A 15,203-nucleotide genomic window follows, 5' to 3' on the forward strand; every position below is an offset into this window, starting at 1 on the left:
TGGATTGGTTAGCCCCCAAATAAACCTCTCGATCTTTTTGCTTTCAGGAGTGACCAAACCAGGGTAGAGAAGGGCAAGGTCATCGAATCGGGAAGTGTATGCAGCAATGTTGGAACCTTTCTCTTCAGGTTCCAGAGCTCATGCTCTAGTTTCTGCATCTCACCACGGGGGCAGTATTTGGCAAGGAGGAGCTCTTTCATGGCGTTCCAGCCCATTGCATTGGCTACGGGTAGGGTCAAGGATTTGACTCGGCCATTCCACCAAGTCAAGGCTTTATTACTGAAGGTACAGGCTGCAAATTTGACCTTATCGGACTCAGCACAAGCACAGATTTCGAAGATGGATTCGATTTTCTCGAACCATCGGGATAGGGAAATGACACCTCCAGTGCCATCAAAGGATGTTGGTTTTGCATTCATGAAATCTTTATAGGAACATTCCTTTCGGTGTCCATGGTTGCTTTCTTGATCTTGAGTACCACCTCCTGAACCATCGGAACCACCAGTGTTCAATTGGGACATGGCAGCTGCCACCGCGGCGGTAACAGCTGCCTGGAATAACACGGGATCAATTTCAGGAGGAGGTGGTGGCTGAGGGTTGTTGGTCTTTGAGCTGGGTCTCTTTCTGGGAGGCATCTTGATCTAATAAGATCAACAAAGAGAGGATGATAAGTCCTCTGAATTGAATCGACAGATATGACAGATATTAATTTCAAATAAGCGATAAAACAGGAAAGAGTTATCGAAGCAAGTAAACTATCGCTAATGGAATGATCGAGGATCTATACATGAACGAGGATTTCTACATTGGATTGGTTCGAGAAATACTCCCATAGTATTTCATGATTCGCTACGACACTGGCTCGATGTTTGTGGTATTAGGGTATGTTTTAGGCATGCCGCATACTACAGTCACTCCCAAGCACATGTTGGCCGTGTCTCGAATGAATATAGTTGGCCAGGCTATATTGATCCTAGACACGACTACATAACTGCCCAGGTTTAACCGCAGTACACAACACCCATTTACTTATATTTTGTTCTACTTATAGTTACGGATCTCGACGGCTCAGTATACTTATATACTTTTTGAAAATACTTATAGTTTGAAGATACTTTTATTTCAGAGCACTTAGGCCCTTTAGTGTTTATGGTTTTATACCATGTAAGTTTTGGTATACTTTATTCACTATAAACAAGGGCTCTGATACCAATCTATCACACCCCGAAAACCGAAGGCGGAAACATTTCCAGGGTTGACTCCACGTTGAGTATCAAATCCAATGTACATAGTAAGTAAAGTAGAACAACCATTACATTACATATAAAAGTTTTACAATTGTTTTCAAAAGTAAAGTTGTACAGTTGTGTTACATAGTATATATATATGAACAAAATGAAACGGCTCTTCAGAGCACTCCGAATTCAAGCAAAAAGGATCTTCGGTTCATGTTCTAACATTGACCTGATGTAACGCCCGTGTTTCTGGGCTTGCCATTTTTAGCAATGTAATAGTCTAGGTTAACCTTTGTAACCCCAATTTGAAATAATAAAATGTATTATTTGTGAATTATTTGAATTATGTGATTTATGTGTGTATTTTCTTAATTTTTATAATTTAATGAATTAAGAATAAAATAAGCGTCAAAATTAAAGTGTGAGATAAGCCTGACATCTTTGCATAAAGTTGTAGTGGTTGAAACAATGATTCCGGAGATATAAGGAATGCCAAATTTCGAGTTATAACGAAGAAGTTATGACTTGTCGAAGTTTCGAGACAGAACTGGCACGACGCCGAGTGACGTAAAATATGAATTAAAGATAGAGCGATATTTAGCCTTAGCGATCTAAACGAAAGTCGTAGATTTCGTTAAACCGAGAGCGTGCATAAAAGGAACGCCCAAATCTGACTTCGTATGAGGAAGTTATGATTTTTCTAAGTTTCGACTTAGCAGTATGCAGCCCGAATACTCGATTTGAGATCGAGCGGTTTTTAGCCGAAACAATCTAAATGAGAATCGAAGATCTCGTTGTTAGTAGCGAAACGATGAAAAGTTAGGCGAGAACGGACGTTAGACGAAGAAGTTATGAATTTATAACGAAGTTTTTCTGTCCCGGCCTTCTAAAAATAAATAATAAAAATAAAAGTCAAAATTAGCCGACGGAGTCTAAATGAAAGTTGTAGAGTATGGTTTGACCTTCGCGTGGATATAAAGAACATCGAAAACAGAGCTCGTATGCGAAAATTACGCAATTTAGAAGTTCGACGAGTCAATTACACCCCACGTAATATGAGTACGCCCAGCGTACTCAGTCGGATGCAACTTGTCTGACCAATACTCGAGTGCCACCAGTCGACGCATGCAGTGACGTCAAAGTACGCCCCGCGTAACTCGAGTACGCCCTGCGTAATTTGAGATCACGCCCCGGTTAATCCCAGACCCTCAGCTTATAAATAGAACTCGAATTCAGCCATTTTCTCTTGTTCAAACTCTTCCCTCTCTCTAAGTTTTGCCTCGATTTGTGTGCCAATTCTGTCCCGAGCCCCGAAGCAAGATCCGAAGCCCCGAGGATCCCGAAGAGCGTTATTCCCGAGCCGAAGCTCTGCCCGCGAGGAGTTCGATTTTGGTGAAGATCTTCCAGATCTATCGAAGTATACTACTTCTATAAGCCGTAGTGCTGTCGGATTATCTTCTGATCAAGTGAGTGTGTAGTTATTTTCTTTCCAACGCAATATTATGAAGTATTTAATATAAAATACATGCTACGTGTAAATATTTTGTGGTTATATGTGTGTGAATGTATATTCACTCTCTTCTAACTCATAGATCTGATATATTCTCTATGAAATACGTGTTATGTGTGTATGCCTCATCTGTTATGTGGAATATGTATTGATTAAAGCATGCTATACATGTTTTTAAACAATGTATAAAAATGTATATTTTTATCTACTAATATGTTGGGTAGAACATGGGTAGATAATTGGTGTGAAATAAACAGATGAGAGGCCTCGGTGTTATTGGTGTTATTCTAGTCATTCAGCAGAGTATGGATGACGACCACAGACTATTCTAGACTGTCCTATGGAACACTAGAAGACTCATTACCTGTAGGTGTTGTGAACGACGTGTTCACCGGTGTACTCTATCCCCCACATGGTTGCCTTTAGGATACTTATTGTTGAGGAAGCCCTTCTGCAGTGAGGATAACGGGAATGGGTAATCGGGTTTATTGTGGATTGTTGAAATTAAATATAATTATTATGGGTTTGAAAACCCTATATGTTCACCAGGCTCCCAAGCCTGACCCACTCAGTTTATTTGTATTATAAGAAGTGGCGCAAGAGCTTAAGATGGGCGAATCATCAAGTTGTTTTGTTTACAAGTCTGTATATGTATATATTTGTTGAATGACTTGTAATGCTATCATTTATGCTTTATGATCTGTATCGGAACATGACATCCCGACTTTTGATTATGAAATGAAATCATATTTCTTTATGAAATGTTTTGATAAATATCTATTTTATCATGTTTTGTTTTTGGGAACAAATTCCGCATCTCTTTTAAAATCAAAAGGATTTACTCTGAAAATGTTTAAAAAGCATAAATGAAATCGGTCTTTTCTGGCCGAGATTTTGGGGATGTCACAGTTGGTATCAGAGCATTAGTTTAAGCGAACTAGGAATTTGTAGGATTTCTAGGCTTAAACTTAGGATGCTAAGTGGAGATTTTGAGGTGTGTGTCTGATAAATTTTAGACACAAGCACTAGTTTATTTTAGGAAAGTTTCCTAAAATGCTTTTATGTGCTAAATGTTATATGTTGCCATATATGATATTATTTGTTTGGATCTACGGTTTGTTGCCAACCGGATCTGAAGGTTTATGTGTTTAGGATTCTAAGCGTACGTCTACGATATTAGAACTAGCATGTAATTGTTTGGAGTAATAAGGTGAAATTATTCGGTGTATAGATCAAAAATGGTGAGGACAAGAAGCGGAGTTGGAAATGCTGATGAAAACAGGAATCAACCACCTGTAAATCAACAAGTACCTGTCGTAGTTGCTGCACCTGAGCCGATAACAATGGCTGGTGTACAAATGATGATTAAAACGATGTTGGATCGTCAGATGGAAGAAACAAGACGCCTGCTTAGGCAGAATCGTGAAGAACCGTCAATTCAAGCGGAAGAGCCCGAGGAGAATGGAGGGCAGTCTGAAGGAGAAAGCTTTAGTGGGATCATTGGTCAAGACGAACAACCAGTGGTTAGACGCAATAACCAGTATGGAGAAAATGATGGTCGTGGGTGCAAGTACAAGGATTTCATGGCATCCAAACCACCATGTCTATCCGGAAGCCCGACGCCGGTGCAAGTTATGGACTGGGTCTCCGAAATGGAGACTATGTTTGAAAGTTGTGAATGCAGCAACAGGCAGAAGACCGCTCTTGCGATCCCTCTGCTAAAATCTGGTGTGTTGAGTTGGTGGAAGTTGTTAGCTGACTCTATTCCCAAGGGAGAAGCAAGCAAAATGTCATGGGAAGACTTTGTAGAACAACTAAAACTGCAATACTGCTCCGAGCAGGACCTTCTGGAAATCAGTAATGAGTTTCAGAATTTGAAGAAAGGGAAATTGAGCGTTACTAAATACGCTGCAAGTTTCACAGAAAATATGAAGTTTATCCCATATTTGGTGCCTACAGAACTCTCTAAGGTCAAAAAGTTTGCCCTTGGACTACCAGCGGACTATGGTCCAATGGTTAAGCAAGCAACCACATTGAAAGCCGCCATCTGGGCTGCTAGAAATGTTGAGACCCAAATCAGGGAAAAGGGTTTGGAAAGGTCAGAGGTGGGTGAAAAGAGGAAAATTGATGGATTTTCAGGGTCCAGCAAGAAAAGTAAATTCTCGAAGTCTAGTTCGAGAGGAAGTGGAGGAAAGGTAGAGGCGAAATGGTGCGACAAGTGCAAAAAGAAGCATCATGGGAAGTGTGGCGGGGAAACCACATGCTTCAAATGTGGAAAGCCAGGGCATTATGCCAACAACTGCACCTTCACCAAGAATGTTTGTTATGGTTGTGGTGAGGAGGGGCACATCTCAAGGGATTGTCCGAAAAAGAAGGAAGCAGCAAGACCCAACATTCCGCCAAAGCCAAAGGCGAGAGCATTCCAAATGACACTGGAAGCTGCTAAAGATGAAGCTGATGTCGCTTCAGGTACCTTTCTCGTTAACAAATTGCGTGCCCAAATTTTATTTGATTATGGAGCCTACTACTCCTTTATATCGCATGAATTTGGTAGAAAACTAGCTTTGCCTGTTGTTAGACTAGATAATGCTTTATTAGTCGAAGTTGCTAGTGGCAAGTTTGTACCTGTTAGTTATCGCATGAAAAACATCTTAATTGACTTGAATGGGAATAAGTTCCACGAGGAATTATTGCCTATCGAACTTAACGGTTTCGACATTGTTTTAGGAATGGATTGGCTTAGCGCCAATGATGCCGAAATATTATGCAAGAAGAAAATAGTGAAAGTGAATCCACCTGGGAAGGAATCGTTTATGGTGTACGGAGATAAACGCAGAGTAAACTCTAGAATCATTTCTCTAATGAAAGCCAGAAAATGTTTGACCAAAGGGTGTACATCATACTTAGCATTCGTGATCGACGCTAAGATGGAAAAGAAGGTGATGCAAAATATTCCTGTTGTGTGTGATTATCCAGAAGTATTTCCCGAAGATCTTCCTGGATTACCGCCCGATCGACAAGTAGAATTTCGTATTGACTTGTTGCCCAGAACAACGCCAATTGCAAAAGCACCTTATCGATTAGCACCGACGGAGATGAAGGAGCTAATGATGCAACTTCAGGAATTATTGGACAAAGGTTTCATTAGACCTAGTTCATCACCCTGGGGAGCTCCGGTGTTATTCGTAAAGAAGAAAGATGGAAGCATGAGGATGTGCATTGATTACCGAGAGCTGAATAAGGCAACAATAAAGAATAGATATCCGTTGCCGAGGATTGATGACCTATTCGATCAGCTACAAGGATCAAGTTATTTCTCAAAGATCGACTTGAGGTCAGGATACCATCAGCTGAAAGTAAGAGAGCAGGATATAGAGAAGACTGCATTCAGAACGCAATATGGACACTACGAGTTTTTGGTTATGTCGTTTGGACTAACCAATGCTCCAGCAGCATTCATGGATTTAATGAACAGAGTTTGTAACCCGTTCCTTGATAAATCTGTGATAGTGTTCATAGATGACATTCTGATTTATTCGAAAAGCCAAGAGGAGCATGGCAGACACTTGCGAGAAGTGTTAGAAGTCTTGAAGAAGGAGAAGTTGTATGCGAAGTTCTCCAAATGTGATTTTTGGATTCGTGAAGTCCAATTCTTGGGTCACGTGGTCAACCAAGAAGGGATAATGGTTGATCCAGCGAAGATCGAAGTTGTGATGAAGTGGGAACAACCGAAAAGTCCCATAGAGATCCGAATCTTTTTAGGATTAGCCAGATATTACCGAAGATTTATCCAAGGCTTTTCTTCGATCGCTAGTCCATTAACAGCTTTGACCCACAAAGGAGCTACTTATGCTTGGAATGATAAGCATAAATAAGCATTCGAGAAGCTAAAGAAGAAACTATGCGAGGCACCGATACTTTCTCTACCTGATGGAGTTGAAGACTTTGTTGTTTATAGCGATGCGTCTGGGGTTGGATTGGGTTGTGTTTTGACCCAAAGAGAAAAGGTGATAGCATATGCGTCTCGACAGCTAAAAGAGCATGAAAAGAACTACCCGACTCATGATTTGGAGTTGGCAGCGGTAGTTTTCGCTCTGAAAATATGGAGGCATTACCTCTATGGCACGAAGTGCAAACTTTTTACTGATCATAAGAGTCTCCAATATCTCTTTGGTCAGAAAGAATTGAATATGAGGCAACGACGCTGGCTGGAATTACTTAAAGACTACGACTGTGAGATACTTTACCACCCCGGTAAAGCCAATGTTGTTGCTGATGCTCTCAGTCGGAAAGTCAATCTTGAAAAGAGAAGGCCAAGAGCGTTGAGAATCGAAGTTGTCTCAACTATTTTGGAAAGTATAAAGAAAGCTCAAAGCGAATCTTCTGAGAAGAATGACCGAAAGGAGGAACGTTTGGGCAAAACGTTGGTGTTCGGTGTAAACAGTCACGCACTGAAGGTATTCCAAGATCGGATTTGGATACCTAAGACAGGAGGAGTCAGAGATCTTCTGATGGAAGAAGCTCACAAAACCATGTACTCGATTCATCCCGGTAGCACAAAAATGTATAGGGACCTGAAACCCTATTATTGGTGGCCGACGATGAAGCTCGACATTACGAAGTATGTGGAAGAGTGTGTGACATGTGCAAGAGTCAAGGCACAACATCAGAAACCATACGAGAGTTTAGAACCTTTACCTGTGCCTTTGGGTAAGTGGGAAGACATTGTTATGGATTTTGTCACTAAACTTCCCAGAACAAAAAGTGGTCATGACATGATTTGGGTGATTGTTGATCGATTCACTAAGAGTGCACATTTCATAGCAGCCAACGAGAAATGGTCTATGGAAAAGCTTGCGAATTCTTATGTGAAGGAAATTGTGAGGCTTCACGGTGTTCCGCTAACGATTGTGTCGGATCGTGATAGCCGTTTCACCTCACGATTTTGGAAAAGTCTACAAGAGGAATTGGGTACCAAGTTGTGTTTAAGTACAGCTTACCATCCGCAGACTGATGGTCAGAGCGAACGGACGATACAAACACTTGACGATATGCTGAGAGCGTGTACCTTGTAATTCCTAGGTAATTGGGATGAACATTTACCTTTGGTAGAATTTTCCTATAATAATAGTTTTCACTCGAGCATAAAGATGGCACCTTATCAAGCATTGTATGGACAGAAGTGTCGTACGCCGTCTTGTTGGCTTGAGGCTGGGGAAAAGTAGTTTATGGGGCCGGAGATAGTCCATCAAACTACTGAAAATTTGAAAATAATTAAGGAAAGAATGTTAGCAGCTCAGAACCGTCAAAAGAGCTACGCTGACAAAAAGCGAAGACCGATGACTTTTGAAGTTGGAGATTCGGTTTTGCTTAAAGTCTCGCCGTGGAAGGGACTTATAAGATTTGGTAAAAGGGGAAAGTTAAGTCCAAGGTTTATTGGACCGTTTAAAGTTCTTAAGAGGATTGGGAACCAAGCTTACAAGCTCCAACTACCAGAAGAACTAAACGGAATTCATAACACTTTCCATGTGTGTTATTTGAGGAAGTTCACGGGAGAAGTTCACGACATAATTCCACTTTCGGAGTTGAGGATCGATGAGAACAAGAGGTTGATTGAGGAACCAGAGGCAATCCTTGACCGAAAGACTATGAAGTTGCGACGTAAGATGGTTGAGTTAGTTCTTGTCTGATGGAAACACGCGAATGGGCCGAATCTCACCTGGGAGACGGAGAGTGACATGATGAGTCGCTATCCGCATTTGTTTGTTGGTGTGTGATTCCGGGGAGGGAATCATTCTAAGGTGGAGAGAATTGTAACGCCCGTGTTTCTGGGCTTGCCATTTTTAGCAATGTAACAGTCTAGGTTAACCTTTGTAACCCCAATTTGAAATAATAAAATGTATTATTTGTGAATTATTTGAATTATGTGATTTATGTGTGTATTTTCTTAATTTTTATAATTTAATGAATTAAGAATAAAATAAGCGTCAAAATTAAAGTGTGAGATAAGCCTGACATCTTTGCATAAAGTTGTAGTGGTTGAAACAAGGATTCCGGAGATATAAGGAATGCCAAAATTCGAGTTATAACGAAGAAGTTATGACCTGTCGAAGTTTCGAGACAGAACTGGCACGACGTCGAGTGACGTAAAATATGAATTTAAGATAGAGCGATATTTAGCCTTAGCGATCTAAACGAAAGTCGTAGATTTCGTTAAACCGAGAGCGTGCATAAAAGGAACGCCCAAATCTGACTTCGTATGAGGAAGTTATGATTTTTCTACGTTTCGACTTAGCAGTATGCAGCCCGAATACTCGATTTGAGATCGAGCGGTTTTTAGCCGAAACAATCTAAATGAGAATCGAAGATCTCGTTGTTAGTAGCGAAACGATGAAAAGTTAGGTGAGAACGGACGTCAGACGAAGAAGTTATGAATTTATAACGAAGTTTTTCTATCCCGGCCTTCTAAAAATATATAATAAAAATAAAAGTCAAAATTAGCCGACGGAGTCTAATTGAAAGTTGTAGAGTATGGTCTGACCTTCGTGTGGATATAAAGAACGTCGAAAACGGAGCTCGTATGCGAAAGTTACGCAATTTAGAAGTTCGACGAGTCAATTACACCCCGCGTAATTTGAGTACGCCCAGCGTACTCAGTCGGATGCAACTTGTCTGACCAATACTCGAGTGCCACCAGTCGACGCACGCAGTGACGTCAAAGTACGCCCCGCATAACTCGAGTACGCCCCGCGTACTGATTACGCCCTGCGTAATTTGAGATTACGCCCCGGTTAATCCCAGACCCTCAGCCTATAAATAGAACTTGAATTCAGCCATTTTCTCTTGTTCAAACTCTTTCCTCTCTCTACGTTTTGCCTCGATTTGTGTGCCAATCATATCTCGAAGCCCCGGTATCATTCCCGAGCCCCGAAGCAAGATCCGAAGCCCCGAGAATCCCGAAGAGCATTATTCCCGAGCCGAAGCTCTGCCCGCGAGGAGTTCGATTTTGGTGAAGATCTTCCAGATCTATCGAAGTATACTACTTCTATAAGCCGTAGTGCTGTCGGATTATCTTCTGATCAAGTGAGTGTGTAGTTATTTTCTATCCAACGCAATGTTATGAAGTATTTAATATAAAATATGTGCTACGTGTAAATATTTTGTGGTTATATGTGTGAATGTATATTCACTCTCTTCTAACTCATAGATCTGATATATTCTCTATGAAATACGTGTTATGTGTGTATGCCTCATCTGTTATGTGGAATATGTATTGATTAAAGCATGCTATACATGTTTTTAAACAATGTATAAAAATGTATATTTTTATCTACTAATATGTTGGGTAGAACATGGGTAGATAATTGGTGTGAAATAAACAGATGAGAGGCCTCGATGTTATTGGTGTTATTCTAGTCATTCAGTAGAGTATGGATAAAGACCACAGACTATTCTAGACTGTCCTATGGAACACTAGCAGGCTCATTACCTGTAGGTGTTGTGAACGACGTGTTCACTGGTGTACTCTATCCCCCACATGGTTGTCTTTAGGATACTTATTGTTGAGGAAGCCCCTCTGCAGTAATGTCCGTCCCGATGAAAATCCTGAATTAGGTTCCTTATAATAGAAGTTATTTTAGGGACGTAAAGTGAGGATAACGGGAATGGGTAATCGGGTTTATTGTGGATTGTTGAAAATAAATATAATTATTGTGGGTTTGAAAACCCTATATGCTCACCAGGCTCCCAAGCCTGACCCACTCAGTTAATTTGTATTACAGGAAGTGGCGCAAGAGCTTAAGATGGGCGAATCATCAAGTTGTTTTGTTTACAAGTCTGTATATGTATATATTTGTTGAATGACTTGTAATGCTATCGTTTATGCTTTATGATCTATATCGGAACATGACATCCCGACTTTTGATTATGAAATGAAATCATATTTCTTTATGAAATGTTTTGATAAATATCTATTTTATCATGTTTTGTTTTTGGGAACAAATTCCGCATCTCTTTTAAAATCAAAAGGATTTACTCTGAAAATGTTTAAAATGCATAAATGAAATCGGTCTTTTCTGGCCGAGATTTTGGGGATGTCACACCTGAGAACACAAGCGGTTTTGAAAATCAGCATAACGCTGGTGAGTTCATAAGTAGTTTTGTTTTGTGAAAATGTTCATGTTTCATTTCTGTTTCTGAAAATGTAACACATGCCAAGAAAATCCCACATTTTCTTAAAAGTTGATTGTTGTTTCACGATTACAAAGTATAGTAGATTTGTACACTGAAAACACGTTTACTCATGTGAAAAATGTATAGTTTGAGGTTTGTTCGACTGTTCTGTTTGAGTTCCAATGTATCCCCAGGAAAGTCCCATAATTTCCTGATTGTGAGTTATCAATTGTAAAAGATGTAATGTTATCTGTTTTGTTTCACTTTTCTGGTTATGTATATGTTCCCCAGGAAGGCCCCATGCTTTCCTGAATGTTGGGTTTCATTGTAAAGATGTATTCTGTCAGACCTGGTTATGTACAAGGTTTCCCAGGAAAGTCCCATACTTTCCTGAATGTTGGTTTTCAATGTAAAAGATGTATAAAGTTATTCATTATTACTATAAGTAAATCTCTGTTATCCTAGTTTCTAGTTCCATAACCATATTATAGACTGAACCTGTGGCAATAAGTAGTCCACAACCTTATGACTTTCGTCACCCTTGAACCATTTTGGTTCGGCTGTAGCTAGCAGCCAGGTGTGGGGTAGTCAGCCCCGTATAGATCTATACACTCAAGTCACCCTCTCTAAATCCCAGAGATTCTGGTTACGGGTGTAGTCCTCCACTCGCGTATCTCTGTGGAGTGTTCGCCGAGGACGTGTCTCCAATCATACAGGAATAACAAATTTACTAGTAATAATATGATAATCCTCCGCTCGTGTATCTCTGTGGAGTGTTACCGAGGACAAGACAGTGTACAAATTATATTGTTCATGTATTCTAATGTCATGCTTTTAACTGATAAAATATGGAAAACCATTTGTGAAATATATAAAACATAACAGTTTATAAAACCCATTTCACAAATAAATGTTTACGTGATCTGCATGTTCTACCGGTTATCAGTTGTGTATATCAGTATTAAAAGCATATGAAATGTGAAACACACACAGACGAAAATAAGTTTTGAGTACAAGAAACCCTTGTACTTTGCTTGTGTCCCCCCTGAAAACAGTGAAAATAGTGAAAAAGGGTAGGGGTATGAACTCACCAGACTCGGAAATGCGATGGTTTCGGGTACTAGACGTTGGTTCGGGCTTAATTACTCGCGATGTCCCTATGTAAAATGTAATAATGTCCATATATAACTAATTAGATTTACAATTACTAATCATATGGAACATTACACTCCAATGAGGTTAAACACCTCAAAACGAGCGTTTGGAGTGACCCGGGTGACATCTTCGGACGTGTAATGACACTAGGGACTTAGGAATTGAGTTTACTCCCCAAGAGTACACATATTAGGGAGTTTACGGCCATTAAACACACACATACATGATTTTACGGCCGTAAACTCATGTTGGTGTGATTTTGAGTGTTTAATGGTTTGTTTGGACATGGGGATTGTTGGAATGGATTTTTAAAATGCCTTGGAATTTATTGAATGAACTTATACCATTTAGAAGGGATTTCACGGCTGTAAACTTGGAGTTTACGGCCGTAAACTCTCCTAGGGTCAAGAAAATTGATTTGAGGCACAAGGAGCAATCACATGTGATTCTAATTAATTTTCCAAGGTTTGGTATCAATTTTGGACATCAAATAACATTAAATTAGGAGTTTACGGCCTAGGAATATGTGCTATGGTCGTAAACTCTCCTATGTTCATGTATAGTTAATTTATGGCACTTAAAACAATCACATGTGATTCTAGAAATTTTTCCAAGCCTTTGGGGTGAATTAGGGGCATCATTTGACATAGTTTTATGAGTTTACGGCCAAAGGGTATGTTCCTAGGCTGTAAACTCCTATATGTGGTATTTTGATGTGTTATAAACCTCCAAACTATTTTTAGATGGATCTAGGATTTACCACAAGGCTATTGGTTGAGTTACAAGGCATTTAGACATGATTTAAGGTGTTAAATCCCCATTTTTGAGGAGTTTACGGCCCAAGAACAAGACTTGGCCGTAAACTCTCTTTTGTCCCACAAAATTCATCTTTTAATTGTTTCAAGTCCCGATTTACAAGCCTTAAGGTCGTATCTAAGTCCCAACAATGATTTGGAAGGGTTAATTGGCTTAAAACCCCCATTTTTAGGTGTTTACGGCCCAAGCTTGATCCTTGGCCATAAACACATGTTCTAGGTCCTAAAACTCAATTTGAACATCAATTTGAAGGCTAAAGAGGTTAGATAAAAAGTTAGGGATGTTACCTCTTTGATTTGGAGCCTTAAATCTTTGTTTTTGGACCTTTGATTATGGATGAGGAGAGAGGTTGGAAGTGTTTATGGAAGAATGGCCAAAAGCTTCAAATGAAAGCTTTGAATCATTTATATAGTGCTCGGAAATTGGACACGGCGGAATTCTACTCGATACCGGCGTTAGGCGGGGCTTTTGGTCGCACCCGACCAAGTTGTCGTAACCCGATATTGTCGATTTTAGAGTTATTCCGATAACTATTATGGGGTGTTAGAATGATTCCTAATGGCATTAAGACACCCATTAAGTCATTTTAGGTCGATATATGTTAATGACTTAATTTAACGACGAAATCGAAAACGGATTTGGAAATGGCGTTTGGTTGATCGAATTGGATTACAATTTGAGTTACAAGAAGTGATATGAAATTTCGGGTTGTTACATTATCCTCCCGTTAGAGGGAATTTCGTCCCGAAATTCAATACAAGATACATGACAATTTACAAATCATGGATCTAGAAAGAGTTGTGGATACTTCTGTTTCATTGAGTCTTCCCGCTCCCAAGTGAACTCCGGTCCCCGCTTGGCATTCCAGCGAACCTTCACTAACGTGATGCGACTTTGTTTCGTACGTTTGATTTCTCGATCCATGATTTCGATCGGTTCCTTCACGAAGTTGAGGTTTTCATCGATCTCGATCTCGTCTAACGGAATCACTAGGGTTTCATCGGATAGGCACTTCTTGAGATTTGAAACATGGAAGATGGGATGGATGTTACTGAGATCGTGAGGTAAACGAAGTTTATAGGCTACCGGATCAATCCTGGCGAGGATCTCGAAAGGTCCAATGTACCTCGGAATAAGTTTCCCACGCTTACCAAAGCGTACAGTGCCTTTCCGGGGCGAGACCTTCAACAGGACACGGTCTTTAACCGGGAATTCCAGTGGTTTCCGACGGTTATCAGCGTAACTCTTCTGGCGATCGCGTGAGGCTTTCAGCCGTTCTCGGATGTGAATGATCTTCTCGGTGGTCTCATGGATGATCTCAGGACCAGTGAGAGCATTGTCGGGGACTCGACTCTTGGCTAGCTGTGTATCCCCCACCTCGGCCCAACACAGAGGGGATCTGCACTTACGACCGTATAGGGCTTTGAACGGGGCAGCCCTAATGCTGGTGTGATAACTGTTGTTGTTCAAGAATTCGATCAAAGGTAGATGTGTGTCCCACGACTTTCCAAAGTTAATGACACATGCCCTAAGCATGTCCTCTAGGTTCTGGATTGTTCTCTCACTTTGTCCATCTGTTTGTGGATGATACGCCGTGCTCATATCTAGTTTGGTTCCAAGAGCTTTCTGAAGAGACTGCTAAAATCGGGAGGTAAACTTGCTATCTCGATCAGAGATAATGGACGCAGGTACACCGTGCAGTCGGACTACCTCTTGGATATAAATCCGCGCGAGTCTTTCCATCTTGTATGATTCTTTGATTGGAACGAAGTGAGCGGACTTGGTTAAACGGTCAAAAATTACCCAAATGGTATCATACCCACTCGGACACCTGGGTAGTTTGGTGATGAAATCCATGGTGATCATCTCTTATTTCCATTTGGGTATCTCAGGTTGTTGGAGCAGACCCGAGGGTTTCTGGTGCTCAACTTTTACTTTGGCGCAAGTCAGACACTTGCCCACGAACGTAGCTATCTCAGCCTTCATGCTTGGCCACCAGTATTGTTTCTTGAGATCTAAGTACATCTTGTCAGAGCGCGGGTGAACAGAGTATCTGGTTCTGTGCGCTTCCTCCATAACTATCTCTCTGAATCCTCCGAACTTGGGAATCCAGATCCGATCCATGAAACAATGGACTCCGTCACCTCTGATCTCAAGTTTTTTTTCCATTCCTCTCAAGGCTTCGGTCGACACATTCTCGGGTTTGAGGGCTTCTAATTGGGCTTCTCGGATTTGCATGGGTAGGTTGGAATGGATGGTCATCGTCTGGTTCTTCACTTTACGGCCTGCACTCTCCTTTCGGCTAAGGGCATCTG

Source organism: Lactuca sativa, chromosome 4 (assembly GCF_002870075.4).
Source record: "Lactuca sativa cultivar Salinas chromosome 4, Lsat_Salinas_v11, whole genome shotgun sequence".
In the NCBI taxonomy this organism is placed as follows: Eukaryota; Viridiplantae; Streptophyta; class Magnoliopsida; order Asterales; family Asteraceae; genus Lactuca; species Lactuca sativa.